We start from the raw sequence: 23,136 nt of genomic DNA on the forward strand, positions 1-23,136 counted from the left end.
CAGCTCCCCTATGTTCTTTCAGCCATGTATCGGAGTCCAAATTTCACCAGCCACCTTTTCATCACATCTGTGTTATTAAGTCTTGCCAGCTCGGAAAACTTTATTTGCTGTGCAGTATGTGCTAGTTTTCAGTATTTATTCTGTCTTCAGTTCATATGTAATCTTCCTTAAGTAGGCAATCGTATTAGTCTAAAAGGTGTATTTCTTGTCAGTCATTAACATCCAGCACTTTCCATCACCTTCAATCCCCATCTGGAGCCTTCAGTCCGATATCTTCCAACATCTCTCATGAAAGATGCTTTTATCACAATCTTCAGGACAATTAAAGACATAAACTCCCTTTGTCAAATGTTAATAGACTGTTTCACTGACCCCCACCCCCCACCTAACAGGCCCAATATATCAGCTCTGAAATCAGAAAGTCTGAGATTCTGAAATTAGAATCTTCCAATCACTAGTTGTATAACTTTGGGAAAGTCATTCAACCTCTTATAATTTTAATTTTATCTGCACTATTATTATTTCATAGAGAGGTTGTAAAGATTAATTTAAAAAAAAAGTAAATGTAACGGAGAACAGTGGCAGGAACAAAAATGCTTTTGTACTAGGGACAGTCAAGTTTGAAAGTTTTCCCAGTACTCCCAGAAAGGGAACTTTTTTCCTTATTCTTAGGAAGATTCCATAAAGAAAAAGAAAAACCAAAATACAGAGAAGGGAGGTAATGTCTGTAGTAGCAAAAAGGGACAGGGGTTTCACAGGGATGAATCTGAATAAGTTGCATATCAATCTAGATAAGGTTAAATCAATGTAACATTTACAATTTTAAAATGGTAAAAAAATTATTTGACATTCTCATACACAATTGACATCAGTGTGAATTGGGGGAAATTTTGGGAGAGAAATTTTGCAGTATGTAACAAGGGCCTTTAAAATGTACCCACATGGTAACAGTATTTCATCAAATACTGTTAAGTTGTGTGTAATTTAATATCTGTGGATCTTACTCTTAAGATATTAAGTTATTAATATCAGTTAAATTCCTGATTTTGACAACTACATTATAGTCACATAATAAAAACAATTTGTTGTTTTTGAAAATACACACTGAAGTATCAAGTGGTAGAGAGAGCTTATGTCTGCAACTTAATCTTGGTAAAGATTCTATTCTTTGCTCTGTGTGGTCAACCCCTCTGGCACCAGCAAGCTGCACCAGGAATGTTAGCTGCCATCCCCATGGCTGCCTGTGAATTGGGGAATGGAGGACATTAGGTGGCTGTGAAGTCAAGTTTAGCAAAATTAACCAATTTTATGTGTCAATTTGGCTGGGTCAGAGTACATAGATATTTGGTCAAATATTATTCTGGATATTTCTGTAAAGCTGGTTTTTTTTATTAGATTAACATTTAATTGGTGGGCTTTGAGTAAAGCAGATTACTTTCTATAATGTGGGTGGGCCTCATCTAATTAGTTGAAGACCTTAATAGAAGGAAGACTGACTCCCCCAAGCAAGAAAAAATGTTACGTGCAGACTGCCTTTGGACTTGAAATGCAACTCTTCCCTTAGTCTCCAGCCTGCTGGCCTACTCCATCAGATTTTGGAGTCATCAAGACTCCACAATTATGGATCCAATTCCTTAAAATATCTCTTTCTAGATAGATAATAAATAGATAGATGATAGATAGATAGATAGATAGATAGATAGATAGATAGATAGATAGATACCTTGTTGGTTCTGTTTCTGAGGAGAACCCTGACTTATAAAAAGGGTTCACACATATTACTCTAGATAACTTACTGAAATTTAGCAGCTTCTTTCTTTATTAAGAACTCTTCAGGGTGTTGTCAAGTAAATTCCAGAGTTCCAAAAAGGTTAATTCTAATAGTTTTTGTCAACTTAATTACTGCTTTAGTGAAAAGACAGGTTTTGTTTGTTGGTTTGTTTGTTTTGGGAGTTCCCTATTCTGTCATTTTCAGAGATATCACTACAACTTACTCTTAAATGGTTCAATATATATTTACAGTATGTATACATACAGAAACACAAAGAAATAAAGCAAATGTAATACAATGTTAACATTTCAGAAATAGGGGTGTGGTGTAACTGGGAAGTCTCCTATTCTGAAACTTCTGTACGTCAGAAATGATATCGAAATAGAACAATTTTTTAAATGCAGCTTTCTTAGAGACTGACTCAAGACGGAAGACTTAACACAGCCGGAGCCTTCTCATCCCACTCTAGGTACCAGGAAATCAGACTGGAGTAAATCTCCATATCTTCTAAAATTAAAAAAAAAAAAAGCAATACCCTCAGTCTCAGAAACTATAAGGAATTCTTCCATGAAAGTAGATAGATAAGATCAAAGAGAAGGAAGCCACAGCCCAAAACATGCATAGAGGAAAACTACAAAGACTGGAATTGGTCCAAGAGTGTGCTAAGTCTACACGTGTCAGATAACAAATATGGGAGAGATCTGGGATAACTAAAAAAGCGACTGATTAAAATTCTGTAGCATATAGTAATCCCTCTTTGGGCCAGAAGTAAACAAGAGAGATGGCTGTCATCAGGTAAAGCAGAGATAGCTGATACTAGGATGAAGGGGTCAAACAGGGGCTTCAGAAGGCTAGCAACACCCAGGAAGAATGGAGAGTTCTCACTACCCAGAGGGAGCTACTCGCTCGCCCCATCCAGGCATTGCGCCTCACCACTCCTCTTTCCCCATATGGGTAAAAGCTAAACCAAACAGAGAATTTGTAAACAATCTCAAAATACATAGGTGAGCACTCAATCACAATAATAAAAGAGAGAAAACAAACCCAACAAAAGGAAGAACTCATTACCTATACATAGGCTTAACAAAAGAGACAGCGTTTTAGAATATCTACTAACCTCAGAAAGATAAAAAAGGGCATTCATTTTTTTAAAAAATCAACAGAATGTCATGGAAATTTAAAATTTGACCACTGAAATTTGAAACTTCAAAATAGTCAAAAATAAAAATAATGAACTCCAAGATTGAGCTAAAGGTTTTTCATTATGTATAAGAAAAATGAATAAACTAGGACAGAATCAATAGAGTTGATCAATGTATTATTCAGCTTGGGCTGCCACTGGGTGGGGGTGGGGGGCTGGGGGGGGAGGTGGAACATAAACTGGGTGGCTTAAACCACCAGAAACAAATTCATGCTCTCCGTTTTGGAGACTGGAAGTCCAAGATTAAGGTTCTGGCCAAATAGGTTCTGATGAGAGCTATCTTTATGGCCTGTAGATGGCCACCTTCCTACTATGTCCTGTCTCATATGGCCTTTCCTCAGCGATTGCTCCAAGAAAAAGAGGGGGGTGGAGGTAAACACACCCATGTGCGCACGACAGCTTTCTGGTGTCTCTTCTTATAAGGACACTAATCCTATCTATCAGGACCCCACTTTTTTGACTTTATTTAAACTTAATTACTTCCTTAGGGGCCCCATTTCCAAATATAGCCACACTGGGGTTAGGCTTTCAACATATCAATTTAGGGGTGTACACAAATATTTGGTACATAACAATCAGTAAAACCAAAAGCTGATTTTTTAAAAAGAGAAAATTCACAAATAAATCACATTAGAAATATAACTATAGAACCTTAGAAAATTTTAAGTTGCTAGCGTATTCTTGTATATATTTAACTCAAAGGGAATTTTAAAAGCCAGAAAAGGAGAGCATAAGAAAAGATTATGTTAACCTCACTTAGCAAAGCAGATTTTAAAAATCCTAGCTAAAGCATATCAGGTCTGTAAAGTAAGTCAGATCTGGTAGAATAGTAAGAGAAAAATGAACCATGGCCAAATAGGCAATGAGAGATGAGAATTAATTCATCTAAGACGGGTCCCCTGCAAGATGACCTCTCCAAAATGTGGCATCCAGCAAGGCTTCATGGAAACTGCCTAAGGCCATCAATTCTGGTCAACCACAATATTTAGACCTCAGTGCCACTTCCATTCCCCATCATGACAGCAAAGGGGTTGGTGCTAGGCAATCATGTATACTAATGTGGCCCACTAGAGTTGCAATCCTATTACTATCTTGCGGCATCTTAAAGCTAGCTGTAACCACGAGGCTTAGATTTCAGTTGGGCTGCAACTGCCCACCAACCTTGAATGCCATTATGCTGGAATCAAAGGCCTGCCACATCATGTCACCATTATATTCAGGTCCCTGATCATGCCAAGGGAGGATCTGATGTTTCTCTAATTATTCATTAAAAGCTCCGTAGCTCAGGGTCAAGGTCCCTCTACAGAAGTTTGTCATGGGTCTCATCAGGTCGCTGTGCTCTGATTCAGTGTGGAATGAGGCAATGGAGACTGGCACACTGAGCTACAGATCCGTCCCTGTGAGCTTCCTCTAACAAGTGCTGCTCCAGCAGGGCTGACATGTGTGCTGCTGGGCCACTTGCATTGTTTGTATGGCATGTACATTACAGATTAAAGAAGAAAAACCATATAACCTTAAGATCTGCCGCCTTCAAATCATATGAGAAATCCAACACTCATTCATGATTTTTATAACAAAAAATAACATTCAGTCTCAATCTAGCAACATTTACAAAAATAAACTTCAGACTCACTAAACACTAATGTAAAAAAGTATAAAATAATATATATAACACTGAAGTAGAAATGTATTTGGATGTAAAACACAAAAGTCGTTAAGAAAGACTGATAAACTTGAACATGTTGATATTGAATCTTCTGTGTAAACAAATCTAAAAAAAAACAAAACCCATAAAATAGCAAGGAAAAATAGTTGAAAAATAGTTGAAAAGCAAGGAAGAGACAAGGATGAAATATTTTCAATATACAGACATATGGATTAATATTCAGAATACATAAAGTAAAAAGTGAATGTACTTAGTGGAAGTGCTTCAGGAAAGCAGGGAAGCCACAAGGTTGCTTTTCTGTTTTTGTGTATTTTTTTTCTTTTTTTGAAATAAGACTAAATCCATTTAATATACTAATAAAAGTCTGATTATCAGTGTCTAACAACATACAATGTACAAAACAAACTTGTGATTTCAAATATATTAATACAAAGTGTATGACTATGTATAATATATTCCATGATCAGCGAGGTGGAAGGGGGAATAGAAGACTATTGTTGGGTCTAGTGAAAAATAAACACAGATGTAAAGATGACCCATATTATAGTATATTCTACCACCAATACTAGCCAAAATGTACAAAATAAAATGCAAGTATGACTCAGGAGATAGATGATAATGGCTACAACCCTTACATCTCAAATGCTATGGGAGAGCCCACCCAACTCACTAGTAATATTAATAGTTTGTGTATATGATGGCATGTAGTATGCAGGTTTTTCCAAAAGGAAGAAGTACTGAATTCTAATTTTAGACTAATAACTATAAAATTATAGGATCCCCATAAAAATGTTTTCCTGCTTATTGTTATTTATACTATTCAATTTTTTAAATCCAGTTTTAAAAACAAGCACTGAGTCACATTTTTATACGGTAGGCAAAATGTTCTTTCCTCATTATAAAAAGTCTCTACTGGTGATGTTTTCTTCCTGAATTTTAGAAAAGTGGCAATGCGAGTACTTTGATTTGTGCTCAGATGAGAGAGGCTTTTAATAAAGATTTTAGAATTAAGGAGTTCCACATTTAGGATTCATTAATCACCTAACATCTCAACGTTTCAAAAGCCTGACTAAAAGAAGCTACCCAAAAACCAACCCACTCAGCATTAATACACACCTCATTTCTTCTAGAAGAATTTTTCTTCAACATGAAATGAAAAATAAATCCTCATAGGCTAAAGGAAACCAAATGCCCACTCTACACAGGTAAATACGTCACAAAGGTCAACTGAATCCAGAGCTAGGACTGAATTATGCAGGTTTTCAGTGAAATCATCAGTTATATAATACAAACAACGGTCAACTATTTATGTACATGGTAAACCCTCAAAGGAATGTACCCCAAAAAGCATTAACCTTCGTTTTGTGCCATCTTGAAGACTTGCACATTTCATTTTTCAGATAGTGTAACATTTTAAGAGAGTATCTTAGCTATTCTGTGGTAAAACTTTGGTACTATTTATACGGGACTCCTTATCTTAAAGACGTAAGTTTTCCCAAAGAGGAGCTGTGGTTCTGCTTTAGAAGTCACATATAACTTAAACACCTTATCAAATATTTACATAGGAGGAGGTAACACAGTATGCAATACTGTCAGACAATCAAGTTACATCGTTGTATATTTATGAATTACTTTCTCCTCCAAGGTACTTACACTAGAAAACTTAGTCTGTCCTGATTTAATATTTCAGTAGTAAAGGGTCGAGTGATTAAACCCTTTGTAAAACCTTAATTCAAAATTATTAACAAACACTTCCAGCGATCAGACTATGTGATTGAGTTATTACAAATGCATCATTATTAGGGAAAACAAGTATAGCTAGTCATCTTTGAATCATGCCTAAAACACTACTTCTCCATATAGAAGGATAAAACTATGTATGGTTTATCATACAATCAATCTTATTTCTGTCCCCTGAAATTCCCCAAATTTCATTCTTTAGAAGGGGATTTAAAGACTTAAGAACACTTTTAGCAGCATTCAGCTTTCCAATGAAAAACTCGTATCTTAAATAGTATGGACACCTTTTTCTGTTTTAGTAAGCTAAATACAGCACTCGCTTCAGAGTTTGTGGAAATGGAGAAAAGAAGCACCAATTCAAAACTATTCTAGAAATTGCCTGTTAGCAGAATAGCAAAAGTCAAAAACAGGAAAGTCATTGTTATGGGCTGAATTGTATTCCCCTCCCCCACCCTAAACAAACAAACAAAATCTAAAAAAATTGTATGTTGAAGTCCTAAACCCCAGCACCTCAGAACTTAACTGTTTTTGGAGACAGTTTTTTAAAGGAGTAATTAAAATGAAGTCATTAGAGTGGGTCCTAATCCAATCGGACTGGTGTCCTTATCAGAAGAGGACATTTGGACACAGAAGCCTGCATAGGAAAGATGATGTGAAGACACAGGGAGAAGAAAACCATCTATAAGCCAAGGAGAGAGGCCTGGAACAGATCTTAGAAGGAACCAACCCTGAGGACACCATGATTTGACTTCAAGCCTCCAGAACGGTTAGAAAATAAATTTCTGTTGCTTAAGCCACTTCATCTGTAGTACTTTGTTGTGGCAGCCCTAGCACATTAATATAGCCACTTTCGTCTTTCCAAGATTTAAATAGCTTTTTGTTCCCGTTCTACATAAACCTCGGTCACCGCCTCCTCGGTGGAGATGGGTAGAGGCTCTGGCTCTGCCCCGTCAGCCTCTCAGACACTGCTTCCTTCCTGCTGCAGCAAGGCTCAAATAGGTGTGTGCCAAGGAGGACCTCCCCAAAATGCCTTTTACAGATCAATCCACAACATATTTTCTGCCTTTTCCAACACATGAGATTAAACAGAAAAAGATAGGTGTTTTTTTTAGAACCAGAAGCCATCTCCAGATCTAAGACATCAACTGACAGGTAACTGCAAGTAGGAGGCAGGGCTGGAGAAATCCTGAGGTGGTACCATCGGCAACAGAATCATGAGATTGGAATTCTTCCTGCAGTTTACTGCTCTGGTTGCTTCTTTGTCCTGTTTCCAGATAAAGTTTTCACTTTCTTGATTTCAGTATAGTTTAAACTGGGTCTTGCCCTTGTATGTACCACATGATTCCAGGTTTCGGTTTTATTTTTTATCCTGCCAGCAGCGTTTTCTTTTCACAAGTAGTACTCAGCCACTGCAGATGTCTTCTGAAGAAGTCTCACCCTTCAGAAGTTCTTCATCGCTCGCTGCCAGTAAACTGAGAATTAGGGAACCCCGCTCTGCAAACACAGCAGCCCTCTATGCTTCAGGACATCTTTGGCTTATAAAACTAAACATCTTTGCTTCCAGAAACAGTCTTCCAAAAGCAGCCATTCCACACTCAGGAACATGTCTGAGATGTGGTGTGTACACCAGGCCATCCCCCGACCCCACATCCAGTCCCTCCTTCCTCAAATATCTTATCTTGGAAGATTGTCTCTTGTGGATCTCCAGAAGAATTTTTTGTTTTTAACAAAGAAACAGCACACAGCAAAGCTTCAAAAGCCTAAGAAAGTGGGAGCATCCATGGCTGTGGATGAGGTAAATGGGCCTTACAAGAATGAAGAATGCTTAGTATCTAAATGCATCCTATACCCATGGTGGGCATATGCGTATTGGCTAGGGACAGCAAGGCTGAAAATACAGCTTCATCTTTCTCTCCTCAGTTCATATTTCTAAGAGCTTTTATTTGTTCCTGGAGACTTAGTTGGCCAGTAGGTAAAAATGCAGACAGGGAGAAACTCAGAATGTTCTTTAGAGAAGAAAAAACATGAAGGCATTGTAAGACTAGATTTGGGAGAGATAGAAGAAAGAAGGAATGAAGTATGGAAGTGACAGGTCAATTTTTTAAATGAGTTTTGAGGAAAAGAGGCAAATAATTCCTGCACGATTTTAAACTTTGGGGAAGAAAGATGGGTAAAGAGGATTTTTAGAAGTTTATTTAGTATTAAATGAAGGATTTCCTTCTCTGCCACCTCTTCAAAAGCCCTCATAGACTCAAATTAATGTCCAATGCCTTGAAAAATAGAATTTGTGTTTTTTAATGTGACACTGAGCTAGCCTATTGGAACAGGAATAAGAAAGCTTTAAACTTGAGCTATATTTGAAGGACTACCAGATGGGAATTTGGATCAATGGTAAAATATTCAACTCTACCTCATTAAATCATTACCCTAAAACAAAGTGACAAATTAATCTTCACCATAACCATCCAGGAGGATGGGCACCAACCTTTCACAAGTTATGTTTCTGTGAGAATTACTTTAAGGCATAAAGAAAATGATTTCTAGGTGGGAATGCAGGGCTCAAGATTAGATAAACCAGATTTAGGCAGCATTATATGATTTCACTAAATGGAGGTACTCTCTTGGGGAGTTACAGGCTGAAAAACTATTTAAATCCAGACTTCAAAGATCACTAGTTGTTCGAGATAATGTTTTTCCTAGTCTGAAAGAGGAGGTCTGTGGTGAATATAATTAGACTGGTTTAAGGTTTATCTCTCTTTTTACTGGCTAGGATTGAAACCAGTGGAGATTGGGATATTATGCTAATGACGCTGAATATCTTTCCATGTGGTTTTTGGCCATTCATGTATTTTCTTTGGAGAAATGTCTATTTCTCAAAGCAGAAATGTCGTTTGCCAATTTTTAAATTGGTTACATGCTTTTTATTACTGACTTGTAAAATAATAAACAGGATGGTATGATAGGAAGATGTATATGTTGTGCAAGGTGAGGATATGGTCAAGGAAAGTTTGTATGGAAAGAAGACATTAGAGCACAGACTTGAAAATTGAAAACACAGCCCCTAAACACCTTAAAAAAAGGAAAATGTTGGTCTATTTGAAGGACAAAAATGAGGCCAGTGTGGCAGCTAATAAGTGCAGGGAAGATTTCTTGTCCAGATCTACCACCAAATAGAAAAAACAAATCAGAGAATTAAAAATGTGTGTGTGTGTGTGTGTGTGTGTGTGTGTGTGTGTATATATCTCCAAGAGACTTGAACAGGTACTTCACGAAAGAGGCAATCCAAATGACCAATAAACATGAAAAGCTCCTCAAACTTAAATCCTTCCTTAAAGAAAATGCCCAAATTAAAGCTACCATGAGATACCACTATACTCTTACCAGCAAAACCAATGTTAAAAAGACTGACAATACCAAGTGATGGCAAGGATATAAACAAACTGGGATTCTCATACACAGCTGGTTAGGTTACCACCTGGTATCACCACTGGCAAATTTGCTTTTCATTATTCACTAAATTTGAACGTGGTCACTTCCGGGCATATACATGACATAAATATCCATATCTAAAATCTGTATCTATATCTATACATATACATCTTAATAAATATGTACAGGAACATTTATGGCCAAAACTGTAAACAACTCAAATATCTATATTTTTTTCTGTAGAACAGAAAAATGAAACATGGTATACTCAAAGAGTGAAATACTATATAGTAATAAAAATGAACAAACTCCTGCTACACACAACTGGAGTGAATCTCAGAAACATATTCAATGAAAGAAACCAGACATTAAAAAATACACATTTTATGATTCCATTTATATAAAGTTTTATAACAAATGGAACTAATTTGTCATGTTGAGTTAGGACAGTAGTTAGCTTTGGGTCAAAGGAATATAGTAACTGAGAGGGGCCACGACGTAGCTTCTGCGGGGCTGGCAATGGTCTTGTAAAGTCCTGACAACCATGACAGGTAATGAATGAGCAAGGGGAAGAAATTCATCCTTACCCTGAATGTGGTTATACAGTGTATATTTTGAGATAATTTGTGAGTTCGTCTATAATTTTGTTTGTTTTTTTATACATGGTATAGATCAACATAACATATATTTTAAAATATATATTATGTTACAGTGTAAAAAATAGATTTGAGGAAAGAGATGATGTTTTGGTCTTGGGTGGACACAGGGCTCTAAAGAAAACTGGACTGATCCCATATATGTTTTAGAGGAAGACTGAGTAGGACTCACTGATACATTGCACACAAGGAATAAGGAAAAGGTAAGAATCAAGACTGACTACTAAATGTTCAGTCTAAGTAACTGGATCAAAGTTGGTGACATTTATGTTTCCAGAAAGACAGAAGGGTTGATGGTGTTAGATGTTGCTCACAACTGAATTTCTGTGACGAGGAGAGAGACGCTGCCCTTGAATTTAAACACGGAAGTCAATGATGATCTGAGAGCAATGTTAGGTTAGTGGTGGACATGAAATCCTGATCGGAACGCAAGGAAGTGTAATTATGACGTAAGGAAACAGACTAAACAATTTTAGGTAAGTCTTTGAGTAGTTCCTTCCTCACCCCTCCACCACCCCCACCCCGCCCAAGAATGCGGAGGAGAGAAATGCAGAGAAAAGAGCAACCTGGAAAGCACTGTGGGGATCAGAGCAAGTTATGACATATATTATACAGGTGATTGAGGAGAGGGAGCCTGGTATAAAAAAAAATAAACTTAATTTATTTAATAATTTTGGCAGATTAGGCCTTAATCCATTACAACTCACCTTTCCCTCCACCCCTTATCCCCCCCACACACACACACACACAAACCAGAAAGCCACTTTCTAAGATATATTAGCTTGCACTACAAATGGTCAAATTTTTCTGTTCTTTAAGTTTTGCTACATTTAGGGGGAGTGGGGGGGAGTTTCCATTTTTTCTCTTCATTTCTTTTCCTTTCACAACTTTATTGATATATAATTCACATACGATAAAAGCCACCCACTTAAAGTGTACAGTCATTTCTTTTTATGGCTGGGTTCCTTAATGATGTTTGAGTGTTGTCTGGTGTTTATAACATTCAGCATAAAACACAAAATGTTTCGAAAATAGAACAGATATTTTCCTTCTAAACTTTATTTCAATGATCAATGTTAATATAAAAAGTATTTATTGCACAAAACAAGATTTAAAAAAACACACAAAGATAAACCATTTCCAATTGCTGATATGCAGACAAGAACTCAGCATAATATGAGCACTGTTTGTTTGTTTGTTTTTCACTTTGGGAATTTTTCCCTTATTCTATATATCTTCTCCTCTGGATATGGGAGAAAAAACCCCTACTTGTTTCAATCACTATTTGTTATCTTTCCAATTACTTGAGGCAAAAAGCATTCCTAACAAATATAGGATTGGTCCCTATCTCTTGCATCTGAGCTATTGATTCTTGCAGAAAATTATGTAGTCATGCCTACTGGTACCACAAATTCAGACTCCAAACTCAGATGAGCCTGTAGCACATCTTTAAGGCTATGCTTTTTATGTATTCTTTCTCCTTCCTTTTGCATCCTTACAGTGATTATTCAAAACCTTTATAAATCTCAGGCCATCTTCCTCATTCTCAAAAGATAAACTTTCCTCCTACATGACAAGAAAATCTCCATTACTTCTCATGTCAATGTCTAAACTAAAAGCTTATCTACAGCTGTTCACACTTATTTGCTGTAGTTTCAGACCTTGATTCTGTTTTCAGTGTTCTAAATATTAATACTTCTTGCAGGTTTGCTATGAGCCAGTCATAATGTCAGGGCAAAGACAGCATCCCTCGCCTCAAGTAATGGTGAGTACTATTATGAGACAAATAGGAAACACTATGGAAGCATCTCAGGCACGCCCAAGACTTCAGGTAGGGGATGTCACGTACTTAGGATAGGTGATGTCTAAGTCAATCTGAAAAATGACAAGTAGGGGTCAACGCCCCTACTATGCACCCAGTAGTGTCTACTCAACACATTGTATGATAGTTTATTTAATGAAGTCCTCTACAAGACAGGAAAACGGATTGAGGGAAAGGTTCCTATCTATCTTATTAACTACTGTATCCCTAGCATTTAAAAATATTTGCCAAAAGGAAGCATTGAATGAATATTTATAACATTATGAAATAATGGAAATATGAGCTTCAGAGTTAGACTGACCTAGGCAGAGTTGATATTCAAAATATGTAACAATCAGGATAGCTATGAATATCCATTGAATATCTGTTGCTCTAGATTTAAATTCTGGCTCAATTTCCTACAAGATTTTTAAATGAAGGCAAGTCAGTTAAATGATCTGAACATCACTTTATCATACATGTTGATGGTAATAACATTTAATTCATAGGATGGATTTAATGATTAAATGAAAAAGAATCATTTCAGTGCCTGGTACACTAAAGACATATAACAAATGTTTGATTTCCTTCCTAAACTGCTTTTAAGTGAGTTATATTTGTAGTTAGATAAGAAAATTAAAATATGCAGAAACCAATGCAAAACGAGAGCATTAATTATTGTCTTTCCTTCATGATTTTTCTCAAGTGCTCAACTTAACAAATAGTTTGCTTCTATACTTTAAAATGCATTTATCATAAATCATCTTTCTGATATAACATTGATTGCTTATTCATTTACCTAAGTAACAGTGCCTGTATGTCAACCTTAGACTGTAACAATTCAACAGAAATGTTTTAAGAACCTATTATCTGTGCAAAATTGTAATTTATCTTTATCATTCAGAAACTAGTTTATGTAGGTATCGCTGAGCAGCTTCTAGCTTAAATGCTCTAAAAGGCTTAATATTTTCTTCCTTTTGTTGTTTTAATAATGAAGATAACTGATGGATTTCATCCAAAATCAGCAATGAAAGTGGAATGGAAAGAAACATCTTACTGGCATATTTGAAGGCTGGTATCTTTTACAGCAATTATATCTTTCTGCTTTAAAATTTTCCAAGGGAAACATTAATAATTAGAAATCTTGTAATTGTGCTAAATGTCAATTTAAAAACTTAGTAATCCACCTATATGCTTTAGGCCTATATAAGAAGGCTGCAAGTATCCCCAGTTTATTCAGTATACTGAGACTTGTAAGAATAAAACAAATGATCCAACACAGATAATTAAAATTAAGCTCTTCAGACTGCCAAATGAAACAGTATTATAAACGGATTAGAATTATATCTGTTGAAAAAGGTGAGTATTAATTTCAGACTGGCTTAATTATTTCTTTGTACATATACCCATTCTCAACTGACCTTTATCTAAGCTATATTAGCATGAAGTCAAATGGTTGATTTGAAGATAAAATTTTGTTCCACTGATGTTGTGGAAGAACAAATCTTTAATTAGGTTGACAGTGGTCAACCTTTAAATCACAAGACACAAAAACAGAATCTCAAGCTAATCTATCTAATTAGAGAATTTCAACTTGTTATTCAAAATGGTTTATAACATTGTCGTTTATTTTCTTCATTTCAGAAATATGTCATAATTCTAATAAAGAGTGATAACTTTCTTACTTTGGGTTCTAGTAACTACATAATTATTGTTTCAAGATCACTATACAAATTTTAAGAAAAGGAACCTATTATTGAAGAGTTTTCAAATGAGAATGTGAAAATGGAAGTAATTTTAAAATTGCATAATCGAAAACTGAAAGCACACTTTTTCAACATATGATATCTAAATTCACAAAGTAAACAAGACACACTGAGAATAGGAGTAAGTTGGAATTCTTATCCTGGAAAGAAACAAACTGAAGGTCTTTCCCAGTTTTCTAATTTTCTTCTTAATTTCTTTAGAGAGGGTCCTCTCCTCTTCTGGCCTGGGAGGAAACACTGTACTGCCTGTCTTCCTTTCTGCATGAGATTGGGAAAGCAAGGAGGCACAAGAGTTTCATAAGTGACCTCCAAAAATCTCATATTCATCCTTCATCTTCCATTTAGAGGCTTCAGAGCTTTGCCATGATCTTTCCGGGAAGATTCAGTCCCATCTCCAATGTGGATACCTCTCCAGCACATTCTGTGCTCAAGTTTCCTGGGCTCCACTTTGACAACACATTCATACCCAGTTTCTCTCAGAATATTTGTATAAATCCTTTGTCAACTGATGATTCCTCAATCCTTTCTTTTTCTGTGTGTGTCTGTGTGTGTGTGTGTTTTACTTTTTAACAGTAATTTTAATAGAAGAAAAACATGTCTGTAATCCTGAACAGAACTTGACAATTTGCTTTCTCAACAATATGTTGTGAATATTTTCCCATGTCACTAAACATCCACACTATTTAAATATTGGAATAATTTTAGTTTTGAACCTAAATTTTATATTCTTTATTCAATTATGTATTTAGACAGTTCTAATGAAATTCAAAGTAAAGATCACAATATTGTTCCAATATTGGAGTCACTATATATATATGTGTGTGTGTGTATATATACACACACACACACACACACACACACACAGTTTTGGTATTTTATTAGTAATTGGCTTACAGTCCTTTAGTTACCTACTTTTTTCCCTTTGGTTGCCTATGCTTTCGGTGTCATATTCAAGAAATCATTGCCAAATCCAATGTCATGAAGCTTTCTCCCTATTTTTCCTCTAAGAGCATTTTAGTTTTAGCCCTTACATTTAGGTCTTTGATTCACTGACTTAATTTTTGTATATGGTGAGGTAAGGATTCAACTTCACTGTTTGCATGCGGATATTCGGTTTTCCCTACACCATTTGTTAAAAAGATTGCCCTTTCCCCATTGAGTGGCACCTTTCTTGGCCATTTCTTCCCCATTTCTTGGCACCTTTGTTGAAAATCACTTGGCCATACATGTGAAGATCTGTTGGGTCCTCTAGGCCCTCTATTCCATTCCATTGGTCTATATGGATGCCTTTGGGCCAGTACAGTACTGTTTTGATTTTGTAGCTTTGTAATATGTTTTGAGGTCAGCAAATGTGAAGCCTGCAGCTTTATTCCAGCTTTGCTCTTCTTTTTCAAGATTGTTAGGGTTATTCAAGGTCCGTTGAGATTCCATATTAATTTTAACCTGGATATTTTCCATTTTGCTTTTTATAATAGCCATCCTAATGGGTATGGTCAATAATTTTAATCTGAATCATGCATTTCCTTAATGTATTTTTTCTGTTTTTATTTTATGTTAGTGAAGGCATGTTTAAAAAATATTCCAGTATTGTGGGTTTGTCTCTTAGTTCTGCCTAGTTTTAGTTCATGTATTCTGAAGCTGTTTTACTAGATGCATACATAATTTTTTTTATCCTCTGGTAGAAGTAATACTTTTTTTCTATAAGTCTTCTGTCTCCTGCTAATGTCAGGCTACTTTCTACTTTAGTTTATTCATGATCAACATCTTCTTATCCTTTGCTATTTTCCACAGATCTCTTATAATCAGCATATTTTTTATTTTGCAATAACAATCTTTGTTTGACGAGTCGATGCATATTCAATATAATACTGATATATTCGGTTTTAAATATATCACCCTGCATTGTGTGAAGTAATAAAATGAATGTCAATTAAGTCTGTTTTTCCTAAAAATGTTTATTAAAACATCATTAGAAGGTCTAATATTATTCTTGATTGACAACATTATACATTAAAATCAATATTTAAAAATGTTATAACTTTTCAGCAAAAACGAAACTTGGAACTGATATAATCTAGGCTGTAGAGGGGAAAAGTACACTTTCACTAACTCAACTAAAGGAACGTTTCATAAACACATCATATAAATATGTGCTATAACTTATAGTTGACAATTTCCTTATTGTATATTATTTCTCATCTGAAAAGAAGTGAATAAACCTCTCATTTTTTGTAAAGATGAAAGTCATTTATAAAATTTTTAAAGATTTTTGTTGTTGCTTTAGTTTTAGAAAGCAAGAATTATGTATATTTTGGTAATTCGCTTAGTATCAAGATGCACAAAAGTTTTCCCTAGGCCTTTTCCTCAACCCAAGATATTATTTTTCCTCCTAAATCAAAGATACCCATATGTATATTTTTTAAGTGAGTTTGCTCTGCCTGGAAAATCACAGATGTCCTCTGCCTAGTTGTAGAAACAAACAACTTTTCATTCTTTTAAATTTTCTGTACTAATAATGTTTCATACCTTTATAAAATATATTGACCAAAACAATATTCAAATTAGTGAATAAAATACTCAATATCAAAAATAATTACATTTTTAATGAATGTAAATGTTATTAATATAAATCATATTTCTGTTCCTAATAAATTCCCAGGTTAAAACACAAAATTTGGTGTAAATCTGGTCATTTCATTTCCACTTGCCGTCTTAAACAGTATTAAAAATCAAAACTGAAAAACAATAAAAGTAAAGGATAACCTGGCTTCTAAATTTCTTAGTTTTCAGCAATCAATTCAGTTACTATGTTTAATATACCAATGATTTCCTCAATGTACTGTTAAGTGTTTCCAGGTAGTTACAGTTTTGCCTTATCTCTGATTATTAAACTTATTTGTCCTCTAACACAGGTATTTGCGCCATAGTAACTCATTTCAGATAATAAATATATCAAACAGATAATAAATATATTTCTTTCAGTATAATATAAACACTTTCAATTTCTTTCAGTATAAAAGAAACACTTTTCAAACCTAAAATTTGGATTATTCTAGAAAAAGGATTGATGGGATGAGATAAGGTAAGAACTTCTCTTAAGACTTCTGCCATTGATATATAGGTAGCAATACAATTCACGATGACTATTTAGAACTGAGAATTTGATGCTAGTTTAAGGTGATCTTTGGAAAAAAGAACTTTATATTCCAGGCACAAAGGGAACATACAGCTTTGACTTCCACTAGGAAACACTTGGTGTGGAAATAGTGATAATACCTTTCTAGCACATATTCCAAAAAAAGACACAACTCAATTTATTCTGATGGTGTCTATTATCTGAAGATATAGGGTTTTCTTCTAAATATGATGTCACTTTAGGACAATTAAGTGAGAAGTCGAGCCATTAATTCTCAAACGGATGGAGAATTTTGGGGGAGGGATCCACCAATTTCTCTGAGAATTTTTATATTTGTAAAAAGTGCCAATAATAATGTAAAAATGTAAATATTATAAAATAATGAGGGTCAACTGAATGCGAACTTTATAAATGAGTAAAAATATCCAATTCCAGTGCCTAAATTAGCAGTGTTTATAGGAGCTGGTGGAGAAGTAGGCTGGGCTAGATTAAGAATGGCCTTTTTAAAACCTGCTAAGGAGTCATTTCAGGAGCTTAAGAGGAGAAATACAATGGTAAGATTTACATTTTTTAAAGATCATTTAGATATCCCTATAAATGATAAGTTGAATGCCAAAAAACAAAAGGAGAAAACTAATTAGAGGAAACTATTAAATAGTACAGATAAGAAATTGTGGCACTATAGGGACTATGAAACAGGACTGGGAAGATACCTAAGGGGTAGTAACCCATAAAACAGGTGAACAGGTTGGCTATGGGGTGAAAAGGAGGGATATTCAAACCAAAAGGGATTGATTGATAAAATGATTGTCAAGAAAAAAAATGATTAAGCAAATACTATCAGTGAATAAAAAAAAATTTTTTTTTTGGACTTTCAAGAATCAATTTAACGATATTGTGAGTTGTGCAATGGGTATGGAAATTTTCCCTCTTCTTTGCTACATGATCTATTTGAAAAATCTAGTTTAATTTCTTTCCATAGATCTTACTGAAGTTTAATGTCATCTCTTAATTATCGTTTGCTTGGTAGCTTTATAAAATGTCCTCCCTCTGAAGAGTTAACTTTGTCTTCATGGTTTCTACAATGTACAGTAAAGTCTCAGAATTATTTCTTCATCTCATTTTAAATGGGAAAGTTTATTTTTTTCATAGACACATATAAAAACTGTCACCAAAAAATTAACGGGAGGGAATTTCTTGTCATGTTGTTAAATTTCACTTAGGTCTTTGTGAAATGTGACTGATTTCTCTGTAATAGATTTTCCTTCCTTATACATTAAAAAGCCATTGCCTGTTTCATGGCAGTGCCTAAAACTATGTCTGGCACATGGTAGGTGCTAAATAAATATTTGTTAAATTTTGAATAAATTATTTCATATCTCAAATAGCAAAGGTATAACTGTCAGACCTCAGAGGAGAGTTGTTCTTACTTCATTTAGTAAGTATAGGATTTCCTTTACTGGATCTTCTGTCTCTGTACAATCTATCAAACCCATCCTGGATTCTCTGTTACTATTCTCCTATTTCTTCTCCCTACTCTTCATATCAAGGGCTCTCTAGGACTACTAATTTTTTTCTTTGCCTACATGTTTCCAAAAGAAAATCATTGCATCTAGTTACTGTGCATACAATTATGACATTCATGTTTTGTTTTGTTTTAATGAAAGCTCTGTCAGGAGCTAATTCCTACTAACTGACTACAAAGCACTTCAAGTCAAAAAGTTATTATGAAGTAGATTATATGGTCAGCACAAAGCTAGCTGCTAGAGACAATAATATATATATATATATATATATATATATATATATATATATATATATTTAAAGTGAAATGTAAATGCAGTAAGTAATTTGATATCCACTATCATCTATCCATTTAAAAAGCACAGGAACAAGCTCTCCTTTCTAGTTAGGAACTTGGAATCATTCCTTTTCTCTTTGAATTCATAGTTTTACCTTACTTTCCCACATGATTTATCCCAACATATTTTAGTGATTGAAAATATTTTTAATTGATCAGCCTATCACATTTCCCTGCAACAGAAAGTATATTTTAAAGTTCTTGAGAACATAAGTTCTAAAAAAATTTTCTTTAGTGTTATCATTAAGAACCCTACTGATCAATTAACAAACATATTGCAAAGTATGATCATTTTAAAATATCAAAAACCAGCTTTTATTGGAAATACATCTCATAAAGAAATGGATAGGGCCTTCTCCACCTCCCCACCGCCATTTAGGTCATGTATCCAGATGAGTATTATTGTTAGAAAAAAATAGAGTTCAGGTTAATTCTATTCTTATATTTTATATTTTTTCATTCCAAGTATTTGGGAAAGAAAGGATTTCTGGTTATACCAATAATCATTCATTTCAACTACTAAGCTGTGTACCAAAAATCACATAAGGGTATATCATCAAAAATGATTTTTTAATTATCAGCTGATAACTCAATTGAGTTCTGCAGTATTTTTGAAAGCCATTGGAAATTTCCATTCTTGCAAAAAATTTAGCCACCCAGTCATTAGAATCATTCACTTCCTAAACAAGATTTAGGTTAATTAAAAGTATTGCTTTATTTGTCGAGTGGAAGAGAGACAATTACCAAAGAGCAAACAGAAGTGTCTGGTTCAGGAACATGCTGAGATCAATTTTAGCAAAAACATGTAAGTTGACAAGCTGAGAATTAATGTCCTTAAACTATCCTTTGCATAATTCCCTAAAAGCCTTCATGTACCTTCCAAGGTTAAGTGCTGGGAACATGTGTTGCCAGGACTGAAGACTGCGGCTTCAGGATACACACACTGTCACAGATGTCATGAACTTTGACCAAGTAGTTCACAACCTTCTGCGTACGTGTGGATTTTGGAGGGGCGGGGAGGTGTGATGACATTTGGGAGGATAGAGGGAAGACAGACTGCATGCCCAGATACCAGGTTTTTCATTTTTGGTAGTATTTTTGAATCCGCTCTATATCTTTGCCACTAAAACCATTTCCTTACTCTAAAGCTCTAACTTGGACATGTGATATATGGGGGAGAACAGAGGAAGAGTGCTCTTAAAACAATACTAATGAAATGACATTGAAGCTGATATTCATATGAAAAGACACTGCTATTTCACCTTCAAGATTTTTACATGTTAAGTCTGTTCTACTGACACTGAAGAGCCACACCTAGTAAGGGTCTACCATAGAGACAGTGCTCACAACATACAGGACAAAGAAACAGAAAACATGATCCCTAGCCAGAAATTCACTTTAAAATGTTTCCCCAAAAGGTGCATTGTTCCTGTTTCCTCTAACTGTGTATATTCACCACAGCTGAGAAATACATGGCTCCCATTAAAAAAACAAACCACTTTTATCATTTTTTTACATGCTGCCTAATTAAAAGTAAGATTTGAAGAAGCTCTAAAAATTCATTAATGCCTAAAAATAAGAGGAGCAGGCTAAGGCAGTCAGGAGTTGTGCCAAGGTCCATACTCTTCATTCAGATATTGCTTTGAAATCCAACCTACCTAGGAAAAAGGGAACGCAGCTGAAGCCAGTATAATTTCTTCAGGAGCCCTGTCTCTGACAGAAAACATCAGGACCTTGGTGAGGGGATGGATGGAGGTGGGAACCAGAAGGGGAGAATCTCTTGTAGTACCTGTTTATTTTTTTTATTTACAACCTGTAAACAGCACACCTAAAAAAGTGCCTTGTGTCAAGAGTGTCTTATTCAATCCAAATGGCCATTCTGTAACAAGCATATATTTCTAAAGTGGTGAACTGTTTCAAACATTTCAAAGTGCAATTGCAGTTATACAAACGTAATAATGGTTTATAACATTTTTACCAAACTTGGCCTGGGATAAAATTTTTTGGATGATTGTACTTCACAACTTCCTCTTGGGATGAAATGAACATTCCTGAAAAAATGCCTAAGCAGAATTCCAATAAACTTTAATGGAATTAAGACTTGCTCTGTGAAACCATTCACTCACCTAAGCAACTGACTATATTTTTAAGAGTCTTAGTGACCCCAAAATTCTTTTATTTTATCTACGTTAATGATCATTATCGAACCATTTTCTTTTCCCATATGTCCCTATCAAGACTGTATCTTTTAATTGACTTACCACAGGCCTTTTCCTTTGTAGCAAGATTGTAATAAAATTTTAACGAATGCTTATAAGGAAACTGTGTGACAAGTGTTCTTTAATAATTTACTAAAATTAATTAAAGTAGATGCACATAAGTGGATAGAAAGTGACCATGTGCCGCTTAAAGTAATAAATATCTGGAATATATTTTGTCATAACCAAGCAGGGGTACCACTACCCCCTTCCCCCAAAAAATTTAAGATGTTTTACTTGACTAAATTGATAGGCTTATTATGCATGCTGGACAAGCAAACAATTTTGTTAGTAAGACCCATTTTTTTTCATAATTACATAGTGTAGTTTAAAACAAAAACAGACTCAACAAACTTTAATAAGAGTCTCATGCTCTACCAACTGAGCTAGCCGGGCACTGCTATCACAGATAAACTTTAAAATGCTTAGCTGGGTCATTTTCTCCTTATTTACACAGACAGAAAAGACAAAAATGAATTTCCCTTCTTTTTCAACAAGTCTCAAATTATTCTAAATTGTTAATGAAGGTTCAAAAAAATAAAACGTTTCTGTATCTACAAATTAGAAACCAAATTCTTTTATTTCTGATGATTTTGGGTACCTCAACCAATTTTAACATTCTTCAAAACCCTACCAGCCAAAACACACCGCTTGGTGGTTTGCTTTTAATTCCCCACTTCCTGAACGGCTATGGTTGAACTTCAGGAATTAACTAGGAGGAATCAACCACGTTTACTTTTAAATTTGCAAAGCGTACTGCGGAGGCAAACAGTGATTCTTGTCCAAATATTCGAAACCTGGCTCTCTTCCATGCCCTAGCCCGGTAAGTTGAAGCGAATGGACCTTTCAAAATGATAACATTTAGATTTTTAAATACTTATAAAATATCAAGTTGTGGTCTTCATTCATAACTGAATTTTCACTTAGATCTAACCCAAAAGAGGTTTAACAACAACAAAAAAACACAGAATTTAAAATAAACCCTAGAGTTGAATCCATCCTTTGATGAGCTGACAGTTGGGCTGATGAATTAAAAGGCGATACAAAAACATCTTCCAAAAGAACACCAACTTAAAATAATAATTAAGCCCTCAGTTGACAACACACTACGTAAGCGGGTGGTGAAGAGCGTCATTGTCAATTGACAGTTAATGAGAATAAATTGCCTACAATTACGTTTCGAGGTTTATTCGTTTAACTAGAAATAGTCCTAGAGCTTGAGGGAGTCCCTAGCTGCGACCCCCAAATATGGTAACGAATTCAATCACTCTAACTCCACAATTCAAGAACGTCATCTACACAAAAACAGGAGTGGTAGCAATTCTAGGGCAGCCGGTTACATTACCCAAATCCCGAAGCTTTGCTGTAAATTCAATAAAATTGCACATTTTTAAGAGCAGTGTGCTGAATAACTATGGGACCTTGAGCAATGTGCCGAGATTGTTACAAATGATCGCCTGAGTTCGAAGAAGTGCCCAGAAAACAAAGTTTAAACGGCTCGCCCCCATGCACCGCCCTCGCACGCGCGCATCGTTACAGATTTCCCAATTCCTAGCCAGTGAGACGACAATGCTGTAAATCCGTAAGGGCGCTACCAAGCGGGTCAAAGTCGCACCACACACGCTCGGGGACCTTCAAGTAAACGCTGAGTAAAAATGACGCGAGAGACAACAGCCGTGAGAGACCATCAACCCAATCATCGCGGCGGCTGACTACGCTCTTACCCAACTCCGGTTCCGCCTCCGCCTCTGCGCGTCGCCGCGGCCCCGCCCCCCGCCGCGGAGACTCATGGGAGACGTAGTACGCCGCGCCCACCTCCTACCCATCCTCCTCAAATCATCTGCTCCCTCC

General features: G+C 35.4%; 1 protein-coding gene and 1 pseudogene across 5 annotated transcripts in view; both read right to left on the reverse strand.

The window, feature by feature from the left end:
• Positions 1-23,136, reverse strand: part of ZCWPW2 (zinc finger CW-type and PWWP domain containing 2) — a 130,559-nt gene that overhangs the window by 100,505 nt on the left and 6,918 nt on the right. The window contains exon 1 of one of the 5 annotated variants that reach the window (XM_088798300.1): positions 23,010-23,123. The exons of the other annotated variants lie outside the window; for them this stretch is intronic. The gene's annotated coding sequence lies outside the window, so the exon portion shown is untranslated. Of the gene's footprint in view, positions 1-23,009; positions 23,124-23,136 lie in introns of those variants that run through there. 5 annotated transcript variants of the gene reach the window in all.
• Positions 3,112-23,111, reverse strand: LOC109454520 (SIN3-HDAC complex-associated factor pseudogene; annotated as a pseudogene).

This window comes from Rhinolophus sinicus, chromosome 5, assembly GCF_057876585.1.
Source record: "Rhinolophus sinicus isolate RSI-liver-muscle chromosome 5, RSI-T2T, whole genome shotgun sequence".
Taxonomy (NCBI): domain Eukaryota; kingdom Metazoa; phylum Chordata; class Mammalia; order Chiroptera; family Rhinolophidae; genus Rhinolophus; species Rhinolophus sinicus.